Here is a 25,976-nt window from a genome sequence, read left to right on the forward strand (position 1 = left end):
ATCTATAAACGAAAGAAAATATAGTCCTCCCGCAGCCTGGCGTGTAATAAAACGTGAACCCTCCGTGCCTGGAATCATCATTGCAGTGGTGGGGGGGCGGTTGTCTGTGAAAGCAAGATCGTCGTTTGCCAGTTGCAGATCGAATATTCTAACCCATGAGAAGAGAGTGAAACCAGTTGGTGGCAAAATTTTCCCCGAAAATTGCCCTAACCGGCTAGGTGCGATTTCCCCATCGCAACCGCACCCGCCGTGCTGCTCGCTCGGTTGCCGTAGAAAAAAAACCGTGTGTACTAAAGTAATCTTCAATAAAATTTGATGGCAGCAATTTTCGAGTGACGAAAAAACAGACGTTGTGACGGGTAACGAGCGCAAGCGGAAAATTGCAAAACAAATATTACACTTTTTCCTTCGATGCCGAAAACCGCTGCTGGTGCGAACGCTGCCGATGACGACGCCGTTTCGCTCGAGCTTCCGGCTCCGGCGAACGCCCTCTCCATGGTGGATGAAAACGGGAGGGTGGGAGGAGATTCCACCGATTTTCCTGATGATTTTTGTTTTGTTACAGAATTTTTAGTAGATCGAGAGCACCTCAGAAATTTGATAAAACTTTTAACAGTATGCTTGAAACTGTGTGAATATGATTTTCAAGCACTGGAGTTTTGTAGTACTTTTTTCCTACTATTCGTCAACAAACTGCGATATGCAAATCAGAAGCTCGTTCAGGTTTCCTACGATTCCAATTTGCTATTGACGGGAGGTTTTCTTGTTGCAATCCCGGGTAGGATGATGATGATGAAAACTTGAAAACTCGTTGGATGTTGCGACATGTTACCAACTCCAATCGAAATCGGACAGAAAGTGGCAGCGAAATTGGAATTGGATGTATGGAGGAATTTTTCTCGTACTCGATTCTCATCATAGCAAAACTGTTGCATGGCGTCTTCGTCGTCGTCGGTTAGAGCTTGTTCCCTTCAGCATCATTTCACGCAAATTCGAATGTGGAAACTTTCAATGTACTTTATTCGATAAAACAATTTCTTCACACTCACGACGGAACGAGTGGCGCCGACGAGGAAGGAGGAAAATTTGTAACGTCTCGTGATGTTCATCTTCTGGGAGAGGTGGATTTGCAAAACGATTCAAATGGAAAAGTAAATCAGTCAATCGTTCTACCCGTGATACGTAGTATATTGGCTCACTGCAGTGCATAGCAGCATAATGGTTTGAGTAACGAATATGTTGCGTTGGGAATATTATTTTTTGTTTTGATGGCGGACCCGGTAGCATAAAATACAGCAAATTAGATAGTATAGATGCAGTAGACGAAGCACCAGAAATGACAGTGGGTATAAGTGTGCACGTGACAGTATGCAAGACTGACAGTAGAAAAGAGGCAGATAAGATTGAACTGATCTGCAGCTCCAAGAACAACTGAAAGGATACCAATGATTTCGAAATAACTTCAATTTAAAAGATTAATTCAAATGTAATTTTCTGGAATGGTATATAGTTTGAATTTACCAGTGTGGCCGATTATTAGGGTGCAGAAAAACTCTTACAATAGAAGCTTTTGTCGTAAATACATAAACACAGAAAATTTCGATATTATAAGGGGCTGGGGTTCACTAGGAGATCTTTCTCTTCCTCTTTCTCCGAATTGGCTGGTCCCAAGATGCCGTGTGGAATCCGGAGGGAAATAAACTTTACCAAGAATAATTCCACTGAGATCCTGCATCCATTTCGTAAAAGCCGACTGTTGCAGGAGCTTATGTTTTTCTTGTTTCAAAGATCTTGTCAAAGTTTCAAATCTAGTTTTTTTTAATTTACCAAAATATCTCTTCTTTTATCAAACAGCTTTTTCAAAAACACTTTTCGCAAGCTTACGACAAAATTATTTCTATTCTATGTTTATCTAACGTCTAAGTTTTATTAGATCATCTTTTTCTTTCAAGATTACATTACAACTTAGGTGACATCGATGAATCTGTCTTATTGTCATATAAAGAAATTTGCGGTATGTTGAATGACTAGCAATGAATTACTTGACCACCTAACTCCTGGCAACCAATAGAAGAAGTTATGTATCACAATTCAATTTTAAACTAGATATTACTATATTTAGTAATATTAATATTGGTTACTTTATTCGCTAAATCAACCAATCAAATCAAATCTAACAGCTATTGACCTGGGGTGTACTTTGCTGTATCAAGTATACGTCTTTACATAACTCGATCCCTGGCTGGTCGTCGCCAGCCACTCAAGACACGGATGCTTCTGAGATCACCCTCCACTTGATCGATCCACCTTGCTCGCTGCGCTTCTCTTCTTCTTGTACCAGTCGGACTAAATTCAAGAACCATTTTCACTGGGTTGTCGTCCGACATCCTTATGACATGCACAGCCCATCGTAGACTTCCGATTTTAACTTTCCGTACGATGGGTGGTTCTCCCAACAGCTGTTGCAATTCGTGATTCGTACGCCGACTTCACGTTCCGCCTTCCATCTGCACTCCGCCATAGATGGTCCTCAGTACCTTTCTTTCGAAAACACTGAGGACGCGTTGGTCCTCTGCCAACATAGTCCAGGTCTCGTGGCCATAGAGAACAACCGGTCTAATGAGCGTTTTGTAGATGGTCAATTCCGTGCGGTGGCGTACTTTTTCTGAGTCCAATGTACGCACGCTTCCCTGCTAAAAAACAGTCTCGGAATTTTTCTGCTGGTGTCATTATCGGCGGTCCTCAGTAAGCCCAAATACACGAACTCGATATCGTCACTGTCTATCAGTATTCGTGGTGAAAGGCATAGTGTTTCTTAACAAGAGCCTCTTCCTCTCATGTATTTTGTTTTTGACGTATTTATGGCCAGTCCGTTACGCCTAGCTTCAGCTTTCAGTCCGATGTAGGTTTCCGTCATCTCCTCAAGGTTACGTGTCATAATATCAATATCGTCAGCGAAGCCAAAAAGATGTACGGACTTTCGGAAGATCACACCTTCAAAGGCAATATTGAATAAGATACAAGAGAGTCCATCACCTTGCCGTAGCCCTCTCCGAGATTCGAAGAGACTCGAGAGCGTCCCAGATACTCGGACGTAGCACGTCACTCTATCCATCGTAGCTTTGACCAATCGCGTCAGTTTATCCGGGAAGCCGTATACGTGCATGATCTGCCATAGCTGTCCTTGATCGATTGTGTCGTATGCCGCTTCGAAGTCAATGAATAGGTGATGCGTGGGTACGTTGTATTCACGACTCTTCGGGAGTACTTGTCTTATCGCGACACTTCTGGAGTACTTGTCTAATCGGCCCTACGAATTCCTTAGCTATTGGTGATAGACGACGGCAAAGAATTTGGGAGAGTACCTTGTAGGCGGCGTTCAGCAATGTGATTGCGCGGTAATTACAACAGTCTAGCTTATCGCCCTTTTTGTAGACGGGACATACCACTCCATCCATCCATTCCTGCGGTAGAATCTCCTCCTCCCAAATCTAAGAAATCATTTAGTGCAGTGCTCTAGCCAGTGCCTCTCCTCCATGTTTGAGCAGCTCGCCTGGCAACTGGTCATTGCCCGCGGCTTTGTTGTTCCTCAGCTTGCCGATCTTCTCACTTATCTCCAACAGATCAGGGGCTGGGAATCTGTCGTCGGCTGAGCGTGCACCCAGATTGATTCCTGTACCGTTCTCTGTATCTTGTGCTTCGCCATTCAGATGCTCGTCATAGTACTGCTTCCACCTGTCGATCACCTCACGTTCGTTCGTGAGAAGGTTACCACTGGTATCTCTGCACATTTCGGCCTGTGGCGTGTTCACCTTCTCATAGAACATCCGTGTGTCCTTTGCGCGGTACAGCTGTTCCATCGCTTCGCGATCTTGGTCTTCCTGGTGGCACTTTTTCCTCCGGATAACCGTGTTCTGTCTGTTCCGCGCCTGTCTGTATCGTTCCTCGTTCGCTCTCGTGCGGTGTTGCAGCATCCTCGCCCTTGCTGCGTTTATCTCTTCAACCAACTGCAGACATTCGCCGTCAAACCAGTCATTTCCTCGATTCGATAACCTCGTACCTAGAACGGTTGCAGCAGTGTTGCTCACGGCGGACCTTATGTTCCTCCAGCCGTCTTCAAGAGTCGCCGCGCCAAACTGTTCTTCCGTTGGTATCACTTACTCCAGTTGTTGCGCGTATTCCTCTGCAGTACGAACGCTACGTAGCTGTTCGAGATTGAGTCCCGGCGTTCCTGTGCGACGAGTGTTGTGCACCGTCGATAATTTTGAGCGCATACAAACCGCGACAAGGTAGAGGTCAGAATCAATGTTGGCACTGCGGTAAGTGCGGACATTGATGACGTCGGAGAAGAATCGCTCTAAAGCCCGATCACAGGCCTGTACTTTGTCTCCCGGCCTACCTGAGCATTAATGTAACCGATGACGAGTTTTACATTCCGCCGTGGACAGCTGTCGTAGATTCGTTCCAGCTGCGCGTAAAATGCTTCCTTTTCGTCTTCGGGTCTTATTTCATGTGGGCAGTGCCCGTTGATGATGCTGTAATTGAAGAAACGGCCCTTGATATTCAATACGCACATCCTATCACTGCACTATGGTCCGAAACGGGAAATTAGCGTGACAAAAATATTTTCACTAATAAATATTAGTTTTTTGTAGTTGATGTCTTCACAAAAGTTGTTTGTAATCAAATGGCGCTCCTTTTGATGAAAAAATTTACTAGGGTTGTCCTTATTTAGATTAAAATCTGAAATCTTAATCTTAATTGAACTCAAAAATGATTTTGTTGTACAATAAAGTTTTAGGAAATTTTATTGCAAGCAACTTTGCTCAAAAAAGCACCTCTCTAGCTCTTCATTTGATCGAGTTACATCAATTTTCCCGAGTAAAAGTAGGGTGGCTCCTGAAAATTCACTTTTTTTGTTCTAACTTTTTTATGAAACGTTCCACCGAAAAGTTGTCTTTAGAAGAGTTGTTGAACTAATCATTGCGCACAATTTAGCTGAACCAAGCTTTTTCATATGAGCTACCAGTAAAAAGTTATGATTGTTTTTTCATCAAAAACTAGTCATGCTTCAAATATCAATATTCATTAGTTGCCAGATCGATAAAAATGTATCCTATGCGGTTCCTGAAAGGTCATAATATAAGTAAAAATTCAAGAGAAAATTGGAAGGGTGTTATTTGTTTAGCTTATTTAAATTAGTTTTGAAAATACCTTTCAAAAACTCAAAAACATTGCATAACTCTTAAACGCCTTAACGTATCAACATACTTTCTTCAGCAAAATAATAGTATCAAATTAGTTCTACAAATATTCCATACATTGTTCTTTCGAGAAATGAGACACACAAAAACACAATCGGCTTATCGGGTACGAATACCCGAAATTCTACCAAACTTTATCACCCGAGCCTGCACTTTCTCATATTATTTATATTTCCAAATATATCATTAGAAGATTCTGTTAAGAATTTTTTTTCAATAATCTTTTCATTTTGTGAACAGTTATGTCAAGTTGTTAGGAATTCTTCTTTATTTTGCATCATCGTACTAATCGATTAAACACACTTTACCCTTTAGATCTGGAACCGGAAGTTGGACCCGGATGAAATTAAACAGCAACCTATGACACTATAGGAACTTTTATTTTTCCTAAGTTTGTGGAAATCGATCAAATTATCTCTGAGAACATTGAGTGAGTCTCGGTTTTGGAATTTTTGATCACTGTTTCCGGTACTTCCGGGTACCGGGAATTTGAAACCTGTATATTCGAAGTCGGTTCGTTTAGTAAGTCACTAATTTAGCCTAGAAATTGAACCAGTTTTAAGCCAAATCTACAAGAATAATACCCTTTTTTGGATCGTCTATGAAAACATGATGAAATGCAATAGCAACCTATGGGAGTATGAGATTTTTTATTTCATAAGTTACATTATTTGACTCATACTTACACACATACACACAAACACACAGACATTGCTCAGTTAGATGAACTGTGTCGAATGATATAGAACGCTTAGCTTCTCGAGGCAATTTCCACTAGTCAATTTTTCAAGTGATTGTATAAACTTTCTATATGAAAAAGGCAATAAGTGTACTTTGATAGAAAAACGTCAAATTCAATAAAACATTTACAAATTTACATATTTTTCACCTGAAAAATATAGATTTGAATTGAAGAGTGAACGGTGCAAAGTCGCACGTACCGACTCGTCCCAATTTGGTATTGTCATTTTGAATGACGATTTAAATGTTTTGACACTCATCGCCCTATAATTTCGGAACCGGAAGTCGGATCTAAATAAATGCACAATATCCTTCAAGATAATAAGAGCTTTAATTTAAATCATGATTGGTGGAAATCGGTTTAACCGTTGCTGAGAAATCGAAGTGGGTCCCATTTTTTTCTTCACTATTTTCGGATCGTTCGGAAGCGGAAACCGGGGACTAGTAGTCTCAAAGTAGTTTTATGTATTACTAACTAACAAGATCTGCCAACCAAATCAATTTAGCAGCAAGTCTTATAAAACTGTTCATCTCGAGATGCTTGTGAAAAAAAATACGCATGAAATTGAAAATTTTCAATAATATCAGAATCAATAATATCAAAGCCGTAACTAAATCAACTTTTCATTTACTTTTTAAAGAATTTGAATACCTTATATTTACTTCTTTGTTAGTGAAAATCGGTAAAGAAATACCCGAGAAAATTGAGTGCGCATCTACTCATAAATTTACACATATTTCCTTCTAATTCCTGAACCGGAAGTCGGATCAGAATAAAATTCGTAGGCGATCTATGAGGCCATAAGACCTTTCGCTTGAATCTAAGTTTGTGAAAATCGGTTACGCCATCATTGAGAAAAGGGAGTGACAAATTCTTTCATTTTTATTCTGCAGATCACCCTGTAATTCCGGAACCGGAACCCGAATCGGGATAAAATTCAATAGCGATCTATGAGCTAATAAGACCTTTCATTTGAATCTGAGTTGGTGAAATTCGGTTCAGCCATCTCTGAGAAAATCGAGTGACATTATTTCTCTCTCTCTCTTTCACACACACACACATACATTCTGTGATATCGACGAACTGAGTCGAATGGTATATGACACTCGACCATCCGGGCCTCGGTTCAAAAGTCGGTTTTCATAGTGATTGCATAACCTTTCTATATGAGAAAGGTAAAAATACGGCAATGGGTTCAAAAGTATTATCCGAACTCTGCTCCTTCGAAAACATTTATTATTGTTCTGCAGAATTCAAACGTAGGTACAGACAACCTAATCTAGTTTTGACTCATTATTATAGAGTATCATTTGTCATGATCATGGAGCTTCAATTGTACACAAGGATGGCTTTTATCGTATCGAAGAACGTTCACTGGCAACTCTTCACACGATTCAATCAGTGCCATAAAAGAGAAACGGAAATCATCGCAACAACAAAAACCCGGCATGGCTCATTTAACATAGAATCGACACCAGTGCGAGAGCGAATTTGTCTCGATGACATTTCTGAGAATCAAAGGTTAGCACGCTGCTGTGGAGATCCTCTCTGAAGCAACAAACGGTCGCTTATTCTCGTTTCGCGATCCGATTCTAGACAGGCAGTTGACAATTGCGATAGAATCATTTTACTATTGCGGCTTATTCTAACTATGTGCATATAACCTTTGCATAAGTTGTGTCTATGAAAATGTATGTGAATGCTCCACACAAGGGTTTTGAAATATTGCAACCTAGTATGAGAAACATCAAGTTGAATCATCGATTCGATTTTCGGCGATAATTGTCAACTTGCGATTCTCTCTTGGGAAATTCAACACAGCAACGATCATTATCAGACTGTAAATTTTTGTTAAGGGCGTGAAATACTCAGAGTATGAAGTGGAGCGAAAAAATGTAGAAAAATTCTCTCACGGTTCATGCATTGAAAGACTCGAGTTCTTGTAACATCTTCTACCGGATTGAAAATGTTGTATACAATATAGATAGCAATATAGCAGCTTCTGTCAAATTTTCGGCAATCACCAACACTGATTGTACATATCCCCAATAGAATATTCCCCGGATCAGTGGTTCAGAGCATAAGGCGTTGGTTCAACAAGTCAGATGTCGTATGTGCGAGCCTTGACTTGGAAGGATTCGTCTGTCGTTTTCGTTTTTAAATTGCACCACACTGGTGTAGGTAAGGTTGCACTGAAACCGTTCGTTTTTTCCAATTGCAGTACACCAGTGCTACACTTTTTCTGCACCGATACCACTGGTGTAGCACTCATCAAAAGTTTGGTGTAGCTCTGTGCAATGGAATCGTTTATTGTAGTCAATGGTTACTGTTTATGTTTTTGTCATTTTTGTTCGTTTATTGATGCCTCCGTGTAGCATTGCATCGGTGTAGTGCAAATTAAAAACGAAAACACCATTAGTGTCCGTAGAATCGTAGCACACTTCATGCAATAGTTTTGTACACTTACGAGTTCGGCTGCTAAGCCTTTTGAAAAAGAAGGTTAAGTTCCACTTCGGAATGGTAATACCCAGACTTTCGAGACAAATGTCTCCATTCCCAAGTAACAATTCGAATGCCTTATGGTTTTGATTATAATTTATAGGAGTTTTGTAATTGATTTTTCAATCACTACCTGCTTTATGCCAACTATAATAAGTGTCTCTTTTAACCAGTAATATCATAGTTTTCAAAGCTTCTATAAAACCCTTTACCTGCACTAAAAATAAAATAAAAATAAAACAATTTGCACTAGAATAAAACCATGCAAACATTCTTAATATTGCTTTCAAACATTTTCTTTAAAACATTATTGCCAGTTAAATTCTTTCATAAATCTAGTTTTGTGTGTGTGCGTGTTCATTCTATGACAATTTCACTCAGAGTAAATTTGAGGGTTCTAAAGTACATTTATGACACATTAGTTGTAGGCTATTTGATTTATTGCTTCTTAGGTTAAGTGTAATTTGCATTAAAAGGAATTTCATGACCGCCATTATGATGTTCTATATCGTAGCATTTATTGACATCAAATAAACTTAGAAATGCAAAAACGAGGAAATATGTTGGACTTTCATGATTCATTTTCAGATCGTATGCACAAGTTTTATCGCCACAGAATAGTTTTATACAAAAATGACGCTGAATCACAAAAAATAATTTTCATAAATCATGGAGACTTTCGCAAAAACCGCATTTATTTCAAGGCGATTAGTTATAATTCTTATATTATCCTTACATTCACGATAAAAATAAAAGCGCATAAAGTTTTTACGTTCGGAAAAGGTCTTAAAACCGTAATTAAAATATAATATATTCTTACTGATTGCATTCAAAGTAGACATGACACACATAGTCAAGAAAAATATCATCAAAACGACAGTTTATTCATAGCGGAATTCATTCCATCCAAAGAAATTTAATGTTGATCGTAAAGCTGGTTTCAAAATTTTCTTGAATTTGGAGTTTTAAAGCAGGTTTATGCTGATTCTTCATTTTGATTTATAAACCTTATGAAGAATGGTCCACTTTGCAGGAACATGCTCTTATAGAGGTTTTCAGTAGGTTTTCGTGGAGTTTAAAGTTTTATTGCAAGATTTATTATATAGCATTGAAGACAGCTACAAGTATTTAATAATATTAAAAATGTTACTTGGGTTTAGTTGAAGTATACAAGAGAAGGTTTCATGTATATTTGTAAACAAACTGTACAGAAGATGCACTCTGACGGCACATCAGTTCCTTTTGGAAGTCCCGAGTTTCTCTGCAAGTCCTTGTAAATTTTCATGGAACGGAAAAGTATTCAATCCATTCAAAAAATTGTCTGTAGATAGTAATTTTAAAACTCATCCAGTGTTTAACCTGATATGTGGAAACTCACTGGGAATGCGTTTCCATCCAAAGAAACTGCTCTAGATCAAATAGCAGCAACTGTTTGCATGTGGCGCCACCATCCTACGCGATGACCGCTTTCGGTACCAATCCATTCATTCATACTGCCGGATTGACAGAATGGAAGCATGCGCACCTCGCGTTTTACCTTCGTGGAACAGGTTTTTGACAGCAATCCAATTGGAACGAGTGAATCAGCTGCGGACATACGGTATCTTTCATTTCGTTCTCTCCTACTTTGTTTATATACCTGATCATGCTCTCTCCCACGTTCGCTCGCATGGTGAGAATCGGAGAGTAATTCAAATGGAATCATATATCAACAAAACCTGCTTAGCAGGAGCCAAATTTTGTTTTGGTTGAAATTTACGAAGCCGAATTGTCATAATAATGATTGCATGTTGTGTTTCCAATTAGACTAGGTCGGTGGATAGTGTTGAACGTGATTAATCGATCATTTTCGTAACGTCAGTTGGATATCGAATGGGTACGCATAAGGCGCACACGGTCTGCAAACCCCCGAACCCCAGTGATACCAACGCGTGTGCGGGTTTATATCATTAGTGTAGATAGTTGAAAACTAGTAAACAGCAATCCGTTTTCGTGTTGGAATTATAAGCAGAATTCGGTGACAGTGGTAATCGCAGGTGACGGGTTCTAATTGGATAACGTCCTCGCCTGTGTGATATATGATTTCACTTTTCCAATTAAAATTCCCCCCAGCTGAACTCATGTCTTATTTAAACAAAATCAGCTGATTCGAGTATGTTTTACACGTGTATATAGAAGCTCGGTCCGGTCAACGTAATATTTCTGTCAGATCGATGATTCAATCACCAGTGCTGCATCAGAGTTAATGTGGATGTTTGTAGCAATCAATAACACGACTGACCTTGAAGCGTTACATAAAAAATATCGCGTTGGATCTATGAACCAACTCGGGGATTTTTTCGATAACCGTCGGTGATGTCAACTCGAGAGTGTAGTGTGCGAGGAATCCACGCCGTGTAGTTGAATATTGTGAAGCTACCTTTCACGAATTTTCTAACTGCAAGAGCAGAGTTGTACGTTTGGATGATGTATCATGACTAAAGCCAATTTGCTGTCGGTACCTGATACTGTGCATTTGATGACATTACTGGGGCGATAACGTGATTTGCGCATCTCATGTTACAAGCGGACTCAAAAGAACAGGTACAATTTACGATAGGATAACAATATTATATTAAATTGTTGCATTTCTTTAATTTTAAAGATTGGTCTATTTGACATTTTTATTGTCCAAAAACGTTTATTGGGTTATTTAGTTGAGTTACGATAAGAATTTAGCGTATCTTGTTATTCAAAAATGTTTACCTATTAATGAATCATCGTTGCTTACTTAACGATAATCAGAATCAAACAAGAAATCATTGTGAGAGTCTAATTTCATTCTGTTAGTGAATTCACAAAAAAGAACATAAATTTTCTGTTGAACGTTTTGACTAGCTTCACCAGCACTTCTATTAAGCCGAAAGGCACTGTCTGTTGATGGAAGGGGTTCAGTAGGACATTGACATCTGCGTTTCCTGAATGGCCTCTGTGTATTGAATTAAATGAAAGTACTCTTTGTTGCTCATCACAATACTTCATTAGCATTCCACCTTTCGCTAATAAATAAATAAATAAATAATGTTCACACCTCAATTTACAGAATAGTTCAACGTCACCAGCGACAGGTTGAATGTTGCTGTACGAAAACAAAGCAGTGTCATTCTGACGCCCACGGTTGCGTAGATACTGCTTACTACGGTTTGTGCTTCATTATTAACCGCTCGTGAGGGTGTTAAACAAATAAGTTTGATGAATTGAGCGAAATGTTAACAAGCTGCTTAACATCATTTGGATTTTGGAAACCATACAAACTGTTTTAATTGATCTAGTGATGTATTGATGCCTTCCTCAAATCATTCATATTCTCATGTATAATACTGTGGTATTCTTTAAAATACATATCTTTGATTCTTTGAAGAAAACAAAAAAGTTGGTTTAGGCATCAAGAACTAGAACGTACCAAGGAAACAGTTCTCAGATCGGTTGAGCAATCTCTGAGTTAACGGTGTGAGTTCCACTATTTTAGGTACTTACGGAATCAGAATCCTTTGATAAGTCATAGACAAAACATATTAACGGTTGGAAAGTTTAAGCATTCATCATCATATACAGTCTGTTAAGTGATGGCGTTTCCAGAATAAATTGAAGATAATTTATTTGATAACAGTTTCTTACTTATCCATACATTAAATACATTCTGGGGTAATTTGCTTTCAGTTTAATAGTTAGTTCAATCTGCACCAGCATCAATTATAGCATGGCATCTCCGAGACATACTTTTAGGCCCAAACGATAGGATTTGCATCAAGCGATTGCGAAGACCATTCAAGTGTCACAATGCATTTTTCCCGTTTCCATTCAGTACTGAGGCTTCAGTGTTTGGGATCCTTATCTTCTTGATAGATCCAAGTCTCGGTTTTACATTGTTTGCGCACATATGGTCTCAATTGGCATCGTGTTCTCGAGAACGTTATGCTTCAATTTCGCTTGTCCTTGACGAAAAGGATTGCGCGAAAACGAAGCCACGATTCGTGTTTCGTCCTTTTTAGTCACTTCTCACCGTACCTACCGTCGACAGTTTTTGACTCTTTGAATCATTAAAGCGCTTTTCGCAAATGGCAATTATCGCGATTTTCATGTTTTCTAGGCGTAAGATTTGGATAAACTTCAAGAGTTTTCGGGTCATAATACTTCAATTTGAATCTAATCCAACTCTGGGAAATTGGAGTGAGTTCCGCTTGGGAATAGTCACTATTTCCGAAATATGTTCAGAATATTGTAAGACTTTATATTTGAAACTAAGTTTGCGAAAATTTACCTAACCATGTCCGTGAAATTTAAAGTTTTTGAATACTATTTCCGATACTTCAAAACCGAAAACTTAGGAACTTTAGTAATACTAAAGTGGTATTATTAGCTCATCTGCTAACAAGATTTGCAGATTTCAGAAAGTTTTCAACCTATTTTAAAGAAAATTGCTTCTCTTTACATGATCGTTCCAGAACCGGAATTGGCTTAGCTATTTCGAAGAAAAGTAAGTCTATATTAAGATATATCATTCTGGTATTTCACGAATTCACGTTTGAATATAAGTTCATGGAAATCAGTTCAGTCATCTTAGTGAAATAGGGTATATGAAAATGTTATATACATACATACATACATACATACATACACACAAGGACTTTTTGCGATCTCGACGAACTGATCCGAATGATAAATGAACCTTGCCCCGTGAGTATATTTTTAAAGCACTAAATCGATTCATTACACTTGTTTTTCTGTACAACTAAGAATTTCTGAGTTACTATGAAAAATAAGTCTTGAATATAATCAACAACGCTCGGGCTCATATCGTAAAAGTCGGCCTCATATCGCAATATTCAGAAACGCTCAAGTGAGACGTTTTTCCGCACCCGACGTATTCTCCTGACATTGCTCCTTCTGATTACTGGTTGTTCCGATGAATGCAGAACGATCTGGTAGGTCATCGGTTTACTTTTTTTTGCAGATATCGAAACTTGTCTTCAAACTTGGATCTCAAAAGATGAGACATTTTTTCGAAATGGCATTTTAAGGCCTGAACGGTGGGAAAAAGTAGTAACTAGCGATGGACGATACCTTAAATAATCTTTAAATTATGTTGTCGTGAATACGACTTACTTTACTATGGGGCGCCTTTTCAAAATTTACCTTCTGAGAGAGTGATAAGTTTTTGATCGTGAATATCAGTGTATACGCAAAGAACCATCTCGGATCTAAATGCAGATCCTGTTGGTCATGACAATTCAAAGCACATCATAAAGAATTAATTGAATTTTCTCTTTCGCACCGAAAGCATCAGATTTATCAAAATGGAAGTAGACAAAGTTTGCACCGCCACTAACACATTCAATTACGACCCACGCAATGCAAAAAATGAAAGTATTAATGAAGAACACATCTTTATACTACACACCCAGAAAATATCGTGTAAATTTACGTCTTCTAAGACCGACATATACGAGCGTCAAAAATGACTCATTTTTACAGTAGATCTAACACATATTTAATGCATTCTGTCATATTTATAAATGTTGAAGCATGTGAATTTACTCGTCTGCTGTGAAAGTAGTGTATCTTCGACACATATGTAAATCATGCTTGTAAAATTCAGTCATTTTACGAATTGCGTTCTTATGATTTGAGTCATATGCGGATTTAGGTCACCGGTAAATTTCATTATTTTTTGCTGTGTAGGTATGGGTGTCATCTGGAAATATGCCGTGCGAAACAGTGTTGCCACGTATACAGCTTAATCTGTATTTTTATTATACTCGTTATATCATAATATTTAAGTGTGTTTCAGAATGTTTAATGTAACTAATCTGAACTTTAGTTTAAGCGCATCTTTTCAGATTTTAGTTGTGAAAAAGGGGAATGCTTGCATAATTCATACAATTGATCAACTAACTGATATTCGGAAGCGTTAAGGAATATTCCAGTTGTTTTCGTATTCACGACATCCAGTTATGACTCTGACATTACCCACCCGCCTTTTTATTTTGAAATAAATGCATTCTTGACCCAAAAAAAACGAATCGAATGATTTTGTACTCCCTATATTACCGAAGAATACATGGGCTATTACCGTGTGAAATCTAAGTCTCGGAACATATTTTGTTTACAAGGACAATTGTGACATATAACACATGGATCAATAAGTCCCTAACAATGGAAACAACATTTTTTTTGCAAATTTTTTTTATTCATCAACATAATCACCTTTTAGGGTGATACAATAATTCCAACGTTTTTTTTTCGATAAACTGCTTTCTGAATCATCGACTCGTTGCTGTTTTTGTTCCATCGAAAGCAATCGCGGCACGCACTTGGAAAAAATCTTTTTCATGAAGGATAGTAAATACACTTCCATATGATATCTGTGTCATCTCAGCAATCTCACGGAGCTTCATTTTACGATCTTTCATTATAATTTTTGTCACTTCACTCACATTTTCCGGTGTAACGGCTTCCACAGGTCTACCCGAGCGTTCCGCGTCATTTGTGTCGGTACGACCACGTTTAAACTCGGCGAACCTTTTGATGGACAAGAGTCCGGATAACATTTTTCAATCCATTGTTTCGCTTGCACGGTGTTTTTACCCATTAAAAAACAATTTTTTATCAAAACACGAAAATCGGTTTTTTCCTTTTTTTAAACGAACTACAAACGACTTCACTCCAACCTCGATAACTCAGCTGTTACTGGTCGGATCGACTTAAAATTTTGACCCGTTTCAAGCAAAGGTTAGTACTCTAGAAAGACGTGGTTACTGGTTTACTACAAGCGCCATCTCTGCTTTAATCTCGGGACTTTTTAATTTATGTGTTATTGTAAAAAACTTGAACATTTTATTACATAAACCTTCGTTTAACTCGAATAATGCATAAACATCCGATCTCAAAAAGTGTTTGCGAATAGTTTGATTAAATTTAAACATTTCTACTACTTCTTTTTGTGCGCTATTTCAGTAAAATATCCGATTTACGAAGATTTTAAGAAAAACGGTACAATTCTACAAAACAAAAACTCTGTGTTATTGCAGTTATCAATGTGTGAATAGCTAGAAATCAGTTACTTCTAGGAGGAAAGCTGTGAATAAATATTTGTTTCAAAGTTACCATTGGGCTATCGATCATGGTCGAAGGTCAAATGGCTGACATTCCGAAAATATCATAGTATAAGTGACGTGTCCCGGGTTGGCGGTTCAATGCATAAGGCGCTGGTTTAACAAACCAGTGTCGTATCTTCGAGTCCCGACCGTGAAGGATTCTTAGTGTAAATAGGATCGTAACACTGGACATGCAATGAGGCCAAATTCCACGAAAGGAATAATAGCGAAGGAATAGGTATAATGCCAAGACATTTTTTTGCTTTTTGAGATCACCGAGAGTTTGTTCAAAATCAGTACTCTTCAAATTCGTCTCTCCATTCGTGTCAAATAAATAGTTTGTCTTGAAGAGCATATGTGCTAAGTTTTAACCAAATCGAAGTAGACCGATTCTAGTTTTGTCATCTTATCTGTAGTTAGGTTTCTGATTTGCTTAGTTTCAATTGGTAAAACTTTTTCCACAAGTAGGAGAAGCTGCGAGTTTATGTTCGTCTCTGCGGTAATTTTTTCCGCGGAATTTCATTTCTACAATTTTACTAGTGCTTTTTCACAGTCTGTTTTCTTGTTGAGTATTGATGAAAATTTACACAAACCTCATAGACGGCTTGTTACGTACTAGTAACAAAAATAAGTAATTCGATTGGAATTTTTGCGTGGTAATCCGTACTGAATCCGCTATTCATATTTGGTACCGTCACTCACACGTGAGTTGCTTTAAAACACAAATCCAAAAAGTACAGGTGTGTAATGTCAGAGACATAACTGGATGTCGTGAACACGAAAAAACTGACACTCTTTCTTTATACTTCCAAATATAAATTAGTTTATCGATTGTGTGATTTGTGCAAGTTTACACTACTAGAATTTGAAACGATACACCTAAACTACATTACCGATTAGTTACATTAAACATTCTGGCACACAAATATTACGAAATAACCAGTATAGTTTTTTTGATAAAATAATGGTGCTTCGAAAAAGAACCTTTTATGAAGGCGTTCGTGATGGAGAGTGACAAGTTGAGTTCAAATTGCGATGGATACCATTGACTTCCGATGGATACCGCTGACTTCCGTCATCTATTTCCAGGCTGACCTGTTGTCCGTGGGTGCGATACTGATATGTGTTCTGTTGGAGTCTCCTGCTTCTTCCGCTTGCGTTAATAAGCTTTGTATTTTGCTTGGAGATTCCTCGATCGCACCATAATTAACACGATGACAACAACAGCCAAATTCGAAATGTATGATTTCCGCGTCGGTGCTAACAGTTCGGCTGAAAAGTTCGTATCGTTTAATAGAAACACACATTTTTTTGCCAAAATTCGTTTTCATTATTCAACATAATTGCGATCTTCCAACTTTTCGATACCATTTTTGTAGTACGATTTGTCCTTTGCCTCAAAATAGGCCTCAGTTTCAGCGATTACCTCTTCATTGCTTCTAAATATTTTACCAGCGAGCATTCTCTTGAGGTCTGAGAACAGGAAAAAGTCACTGGGGGGCAAATCTGGAGAATACGGTGGATGAGGGAGCAATTCGAAGCCCAATTCGTTCAATTTCAGCATGGTTTTCATCGACTTGTGACACGGTGCATTGTCTTGATGAAACAAAACTTTTTTCTTCTTCAAATGAGGCCGTTTTTTTTAAATTTCGTCCTTCAAACGCTCTAATAACGCTACATAATAGTCACAGTTGATGGTTTTTCCCTTTTCAAGGTAGTCGATGAAAATTATACCATGCGAATCCCAAAATACAGACGCCATAACCTTACCGGCCGATTGTTGAGTCTTTCCACGCTTTGGGTTCGGTTCATCACGTGCAGTCCACTCAGCTGACTGTCGATTGGACTCCGGAGTGAAGTGATGGAGCCATGTTTCGTCCATTGTTATATATCGACGGTTTTATTTCGATATAACAGCTCCAAACACTGCTCAGAATCATCAATTCGTTGTTGTTTTTGATCGATTGTGAGCTCACGCGGCATCCATTTTGCACAAATCTTTCTCATATCCAAATATTCGTGAATAATATGTCCAACACGTTCCTTTGATATCTTTAGGGCGTCAGCTATCTCGATCAACTTCACTTTACGGTCATTGAAAATCATTTTGAGGATTTTTTTCACGTTTTCATCGGTAACAGCCTCTTTTGGACGACCACTGCGTTCATCGTCTTCGGTGCTCATATGACCAGTACGAAATTTTGCAAACCACTTACGAATTGTTGCTTCGCCCGGTGCAGAGTCTCAAGCCATTTTTTGGTATCGGCGGCACTTTTTTTCATCAAAAAGTAGTGTTTCATCAACACACGAAATTCCTTTTTTTCCATTTTTTTCACAATAACAAAAGTAGCTTCACTCAAAATGCAATATCTCACAAACTAATAATCAGACAGCTGTCAAATTTATACACGTATCTTTTGAAGGTTGGTACTAACTGAAAATGGTATGGATTCAATTCTAGTGGCGCCCTCTCATAGAAACGATACGAACTTTTCAGCTGTTATGTATTTTTTATAGCAAATCAGCAGAAAGTTCACCTCAAACTACAACTGGTTGAAAAATGGGCCGTATACAGTATAGTGAAGTAAAATTTCGCATAATTCTTTGGGTATAAAATTATGATTCCAAATGGCACCGTAGAGAATTTTGATGTCGAATATTTAATTTCAGATTTCAATATTTCAGTAAAAGAAACTATCAAAATGCTGTACGGGATTAATTTCTGGCATCCCAGAAGGGCCAAATTGTATAATTCTCTAGGATATTAAACACTGATTGGATATAAATGATTTTAAACACTGTTGCGAATGAAGCACTGTGAAAACTACAAAATAACTAACTAAATTATCTTAGTTTTGAATTGCTAATTTTAATTTTCGATTTACAAAGAAACAATCTTTATAGCTCTGTAGGTAACATTAAGAGCCATTGGAACGACTGATTTTATATAATGTTGTCCACTTTTCGTTTTCTTTCTCTCCAGTGCAAGCGACCAGCAGCTCTGCTGTCTGACACAATAGCTCTTGTTTGAATTGAAACTAGCTTTGCGAACAAACCGCAACACATCCGCTCGCAGTGCCAAATGATGCCAAACTGGATCAATTTCTCTTAAGAGGCTTCTTTTTACTACGGCCACACATATAGGTACTTATATGGAATTTTGACGTCGATTATTTCATTTCGGATTTGCATATTTCATTGGAAGAAACTATCAAGATGCTATACAGGATTCATTTCTGCCTTTTAGAACGATAAAATTGTGGAATTCCCTACGATATTTAGCACAGTTCGGAACATTTTTCTCTAACGATTATCGTACAGCGATAAGTGCACGGAGCAAATCAAATTATTTTGGATTTTCACTAAACTGATGATTTTTAACTTCGATTTGCAAAAATGTAATCTTAATAGTTCTTTAGATACCATTTAGAGCCATTAGAACGGCTGATATTATATAATGTTGTCCACTTTTCGTTTTTCGTTTTCTTTCTCTCCAATGCAAACGACCAGGAGCTCTGTTGTATGATGCAATCGCTCTTGTTTGAGTTAAAACTAGCTTTGCGTACAAGCTCGCAATGCCAAATGATTCGAAACTGGTTAATGCGTCTTCTTGTCTTGACGACCGGAAGGCAAATGAGAACTACGACCTGAGCGTTTGAGGTTTTTAACCACGCAGACGGTGCATACTCCGACGCCGCTGTTTGAATGCGTCTTCTCGCCCCGACGTCCACTTCCATCGAAAGCACAAGAAGAAATGATTGATTTTCGATGACGGTTCCCATTTTATAACGTTCAGTTGAAGATATGTGCCTGACTACCTCATCGTCGTCGTCCTTTCGCGAAAAACCCAAACGAAAATAAAAAGTTTTCCGCGTTGTTTTCAAATTTTGAGAAAACTTAATTTTTGAGTTGTTTGTGGTTATCTCACACTGTTTAAAATATTGTCCTAAATTTATGATCATATTTTTGATGAAATAGTGAAAGAATTATGTGTGCTGCCATTAGTACAAGTCGAGATATTCACGATTAAGTTCTGCCCATTCTTCCATTTGGCTAATTTTGAAAAGGCGCCCCATAGTAAAGTAAGTCGTATTCAAACACAAAAATGTTTCGATCAATCATGCTGGACATATTGATTTTCGTATCACCATGTTAAATTTTCATGCCAAATGAAACAATAGGTCTTGTTGGTTAAAAAAACCGATACCGAAAAGTTAAAAGCTTATTAAAAAAAAATTTTGCAAAAGTCCACGAAAACTTGATTCTACTTCGCCGTCAGCCAATTATTACTGTTCAAATAATCCGTCGGCTGGTTTCGAATAAGTTTCAAATGTTTCCGCTATGTGTCCAAGTGGATCACAGTTCCATCAGCGGCTCAAGAACAAAGTTTGGAAAAACAAACTTACTCTTAAACTTGATGAATACTGCTACTACCTGTACCCCCACCCCGCCCCGGTATGGTGGTCGGTGTCGGTGGAAACAAATTTTCCGATTTTTCTTACAAACAAATAATCGAAAGCTCCGAACTGAACCCGACGACAATCAGCCCGATAACGCTTCGCTTCGCTCCCACTTTTGTCGTGGAGGATCCTGTCGGTGGGAGCACTGTAAATATTTTCCACGATAGATATCGGCTCACATCTTGCAGTGTCCTGTGGTGCTCAACGGGGAGAGAAAACAACTCGCCGCTCTCCGATCGGCACGATTATTGAAAAGCAAATGATGCCAAAAGGTCTACCGTCGTCGATGCCGACTGCCGAGAACCGGTTCAGGTTCACTCTCACTCTCGTCCGACGATGAAAACTCTGCTAGACTAACCTCGTGGCTGGATGCTCTCAGTTTTTGTGCCGACGCGAGTAAACTTACGCTTGAAAGAGTGCGAGACGGTGAGAGACAGAGAGTCGGCCGCCCATTTTCGGGAGCGGCCGAGTGTGGAGTACAACTTCATCGCATGGTTCGTACTTTTTTGGGGAGCATCAGCTGGGCAGTGGAGAAGCTCCCCGATTACTGCTCGAGTCAGTCTCTTTTCGAACGCGTTTCGGTTTAGACGTGCCTGGAAGTTCAAGATTTGCTGGTTCGCCAACAATTTGCTTGCCTGTCGTGAATCGTTTCGTGTCGTTTGGCGTGTGACGTGCAGATGGTGAAGTGGTGAAGTTTGCTGTGTCAAAGTTGCAGATCTTTGACATCGTTTGTTATTTGCAGCCAAACCGACCAGCTGTGCGCGGTGGTTTGTGGAAATACCAACGAAAAACCGCAAATTGTAATTTTTTTTGCGTTACAGCTAACAATCAAGTGCGAATGGCCTTGTTGGGTTCGCGTCGTGTACGGGCCTCGTCGTAGCTTCGTAGGCTTTGCTGACACTGTGCCCGGGTTGCGCGCGTGTGTGCGATAGTAATTATATTGTGCGAATTTGGCGTTCTACTTTTCGTGTTTGGAAAACAGTTCACTGCAACAAGGTCCCCAAGAACAACTTTTTCAACCACAACCCACTTGACGTTCCGAAGGGTAGGGTAGAAAGACCCAAAAAAAAAAAACCACTCTATGACGACGTGTTCGTAGCGAGCTAGAACAACGGGTCTAGCGAGAGTGAGAGCAAATTCGTGAAAGGAGTGTCACTTTTCCCTGTGGGGTGCTTTTTCACTAGAGGTGTGTTTTTTTTTCGTCTGAAGCACGGAATCGACGGACAGGAAAACCCCATGCTGGTAGTTTACATTGTTCCAGGATTTGTCACCTTCACGAAACAAGCTTCGCCGCTCCGAAGACTAAACGTTATCCAACGGCAACGGTCCTGTTCGCGTGAACCACTTCAAACCAATTGACGAACCAAGAGTTAGCGAAACCGAACAAGAGCTGCCGATAATTGCAAACGCAGACAGACCCCTTAATTGCACCCAGCTACGTCTCAAACTATCTCCGTAGCCGCTTCCAAGCTGGCTCGGACGGCGTCCGACGAAATAACAGTTTACATAACAACACTAGATCGTAATCGGTGATTCGTGTTAGTTTCCGACACGTCGGAAGCTGGTCAAAAGAAAAGCCTCCTCCCGGTGTTAGTCGCGCCACGGTTGTTCTTCGTCATCTATATCTATCTGTATCTGCATATGGGGGGGTTCGTAGAGTAGGAGTGAACTGTGAGCTCACACCTGAAGCCACACCAGCCGAATCGATCAAAGTGGAATCCCACGACGACCAGAAAGAAAAATAATCCAACAGCAGTGCAAAGCGCAATAAAAAAAAGTGAGCGTGAAAGTTTCGATTCCTTTAGCCAAACGATTCGGTCAGTACGCGACGAGTGCGGTATAATATCTCTTTCATAAGTGAGTCTAGTAAGTGCTTCGCAAGTGTGTATGATCATCGGTGGTTTGGCGCTGGTAGTACGAAATATCGACGACCCGTGCGACCAGTTTTGTTGGGAAAGGCACGCAGTCCACGGCAGACACTGCCTCGGGGTTCCGCCGAAATCAGAGTGGGGAATAAAAAAATAATAATAATAAAAAAAGAAGAAATAATCAACGATTGAATAAAAGCTACTAAACACAAGCAAGTTTTTTTCTGCTGCTGCTGTTGCTGCTGTTACTACTACTATTATTTCTGCTGCCTACCACCACTAACTACTGCCGCGTCATCGGTTCCAGCAGCAGCCGTGGGACAAACGCACCGAGTACTACTGCAAACCAAGCGTTGGACTAACGTGACTCCGGTGCTTCTACAGTCCGGACCGGACCGAGCTACTGCAAACCGCCCCGATTCGTTTGAAGGCAAGTTGATACTTCATGATGTTTGATTACAAATCACGATTCGATATAGATATCCCAGAATACGGATCGGATGGGGTAGACGGTGGTAGTTTCTGGCTAGAACGAAGGGGGGTGTAATTGGACCTTTGGTTCGGATGAATTATGCACTTCTCACTCACATGCTGTCGGTAGGATGGGTGGGTGTTCCGGTGAAGAGAACATCTGTTCTTTTCGGTCTCTTTCGGTGGTGGTTGGTGAATTCGGTAGTAGACTTTGCGCGTAATTACGATGTCTGGTTTTTGCACTGTGACGCGTTGCGGAAGGTGATGATTAGAGTGGTTTGTGTTTTAACGCCGCAATAAGCATTGAGGATGATGATGATGATGATGATATTTTCTTTGTTGTTGTGCTCTTGAAAGTGCTTACAGTTTGTTGTTTTGAAGTCAACCGCAAAGCAGTCGCCAGGAAAAAATTAATTAGCTGCTTGCAGTTAGTCTCGAGTGCTAAGTGCTGCAATAATTTCCTGCACAGCTCGAAAAAAAGCTTTTAAGTTCTACAGCTATTTGTTGCAGCAGTGTTCGTATCTGGTGAATTATTTATTTTTTTAATTATTTCGTCAAGCAAATGTAGACTACATAAAAATGTTTACAATTTTCACGCATTATTTCTACGAGCTGAGATTTTATCTGATTTTTTGACATAGTAAGGTCAAGATGTTCACAGTATTGATTGTAATGGTGCATTATTCGATTGACTGAACTGTATTTCGGATAATTTGATCTAGTATGTTTTTCTAAAAATAATTTCCTGGAACGAGGTTGACGGCTAATTATATAAAAAATTAATTGCGATAATTATGGAGCTGATTGAATGCGTTGAGAAATAATGCAAAACCGCGGCGTTCTTTAAGTGTTTGTATATTGATGAGAATGCAGCGTGCTTCATATGATGGTAGAGGAAATGCTGTCCAGTTTAATTTACGAAGTGCATATAAAAGAAATTGTTTTTGTATCGATTCAATGCGTTCTTTGTGAATAATGTTATATGGATTCCATACTAGACTGCAATATTCCAAAGTGGTTTTTTAAATAACTATTTATTGAAATATGAGTTAAAATTAAATTATTAAGATTTAAATTGGGTGTCTTTTCAGACCTATTATATATATATGATTTGGTTATTACCATGAGGACATCACTTGCTTCCGCAATTCTGAGATTTTTGTGTAGGGAAAATTCTAAACCTACTTGTATTGTGTAATGGTGAAAGGAACTTATATACTAACTTACTAACTAATACAGAGAGCCAATCGATTCAATTAAAGATTGCATCGATTTTTGTGGGAATTTGCTTATAATATTATGTGACATTACATCTAATGGTTCTATATTTGTGAGTCTGTGTAACTCATTTGTACTAAACCAGGGAGGACGCTTCAAAATCATTTTCAGAATTTTATTCTGAATCCTTTGAAGTGTTTTCTTCCTGGTGGAACAACAACTTGACCAAATTGGTACTGCATAAAGCATGGCTGGTCTGAAAATTTGTTTATAAATTAACAATTTGTTTTTTAGACAGAGCGTAGAATTTCTGTTTATAAGAGGATATAAACATTTAATATATTTATTACACTTTGCCTGGTTTCCTTCAATGTAATCCTTGAAAGTGAGTTTTCTGTCATACGTTAAACCTAAGTATTTAGCTTGATCAGACCATGTCAATTCCAAGCCATAGAATTTGAGAATGTGATTATTGTTTGGTTTAAGAAAAGAAGCTCTTGGCTTATGAGGAAAGATAATTAATTGCGTTTTTGCTGTGATTTGCAGAATAGCGATTTCTGACAACCAGCGGGTAGATTTGGAAGATCAGAATTGAAAATATTATACAAGATTAGAGCTACGCTCGAACCCTGCGGAACACCTGCTCGTACGGGTAGCAATTCAGATTTACAATTCTGATAGCTAACCTGAAGAGTACGATCAGTTAAATAATTTTGAATTATTTTGATCAAATAAATAGGAAACTGGAAATCAGATATTTTTGCTATTAAACCTTTGTGCCAAACACTGTCGAATGCTTTTTCTATGTCTAGAAGAGCAACTCCAGTGGATAACCCAGAAGATTTATTTGCTTTTATCATGTTCGTTACTCTGACAAGTTGATGAGTAGTTGAATCTTCATGACGAAATCCAAACTGCTCTGGTAAAAAATTGAATTCTCATTTATATGAGTCATCATTCTCAACAAGATAATTTTATCAAAAAGTTTACTGATAGAAGAAAGTAAGCTATTTGGTCGATAACTTGATGTTTCTGCTGGGTTTTTATCAGGTTCCAGGATAGGAATTACTTTAGCGTTTTCCCATGTTTTTTGGGAAGTAAGCTAATGAAAAACACTTGTTGAAAATTTTAACCAGGAGTCTCAAGGCAACATCGGGAAGATTTTTAATAAGAATATTAAAAATTCCATCATTATCAGGAGCCTCCATGTTTTTAAGTTTCCTAATAATTGATTTAATTTCATCAAAATTCGTCTCAATAATGTCATCTTGTAATAACACTTGAGTTGAAATATGATCATATTTCAGTGAGACTTCATTTTCAATAGGACTTACAACATTCAAATTAAAATTGTGGACACTCTCGAGCTGCTGAGCAAGTTTTTGAGCTTTTTCGCCATTGTAAGAAGTATTTGATTTCATTCCTTGAGAGCAGGAATAGGTTTCTGAGGTTTCTTAAAAACCTTAGAAAGTTTCCAGAAAGGTTTAATATATGGTTTAATTTGTTCAACTTCTTTAGCGAAATTTTCATTGTAAATCTATGTTTAATTTCTTTTTGTAAATCCTTAACTATGATTTTCATAGCAGGATCACGAGAACGTTGATATTGTCTTCGACGAACATTCTTCAACCGAATGAGCAGTTGAAGATTGTCATCGATGATAGGAGAATTTAATTTAGTTTGAGCTTTGGGAACTGAAAGATTTCTAGCTTCGAGAATGTACAGGGTCCGGCACTCGAAGTGTAACCAACTTCAGACCTCCGAGCCTGGCGTCAAGGTAAATGCGACATATTATCGGGAAAGTATTCGGGAGGTTGCTTTGAAGCCGTGGGCAGACAAACATTTCGGTGGCAGACCATGGACGTTTCAGCAGGACTCGGCACCGTCTCACAAAGCTCGAGTGAACCAATAATGGCTGAAAAACAACGTTCCGAACTTCATCACGTCCACACAATGGCTCTCGAATTCACCAGATGCGAATCCAATGGATTATTCTCTTTGGGCCATTTTGGAGAGCAAAGTCCGAACTAAAAGATACACCAGTCTCGAGGCGCTGAAAAAAGTTATTGTCCGCGAGTGGGCCAAAATACACCTGCAAGTCACATTCGGGCAGCTTGCGATTCGTTTTTTGACCGTCTCAAGGCCATAGTCAAGGCAAAAGGTGGTCATATCGAGCAAAAGTGAATTGATTCTGAATTTTGTATTATTTTTACACATTTTGTACTTTGAATTAAGTAAAAGTAATTTTCCAAACTGAATTTATGGCCTTTTCAATTGGTTACACTTCGAGTGCCAATTAAAAAAAAATAGTTCCATGA

The 25,976-nt window shown here is 38.7% G+C and overlaps 1 protein-coding gene across 2 annotated transcripts in view; it reads left to right on the forward strand.

Moving 5' to 3' along the window:
• Positions 1–10,214: 10,214 nt before the first annotated feature.
• The window catches only part of LOC131432595 (furin-like protease 2), a 967,327-nt gene continuing 951,565 nt past the window's right edge, over positions 10,215–25,976 (forward strand). Inside the window, exon 1 of one of the 2 annotated variants that reach the window (XM_058598954.1) lies at positions 10,215–11,088. The gene's annotated coding sequence lies outside the window, so the exon portion shown is untranslated. The remainder of the gene's footprint in view (positions 11,089–25,976) is intronic. The other variant, XM_058598958.1, reaches the window with a different exon arrangement.

Source organism: Malaya genurostris, chromosome 2 (assembly GCF_030247185.1).
Source record: "Malaya genurostris strain Urasoe2022 chromosome 2, Malgen_1.1, whole genome shotgun sequence".
Taxonomy (NCBI): domain Eukaryota; kingdom Metazoa; phylum Arthropoda; class Insecta; order Diptera; family Culicidae; genus Malaya; species Malaya genurostris.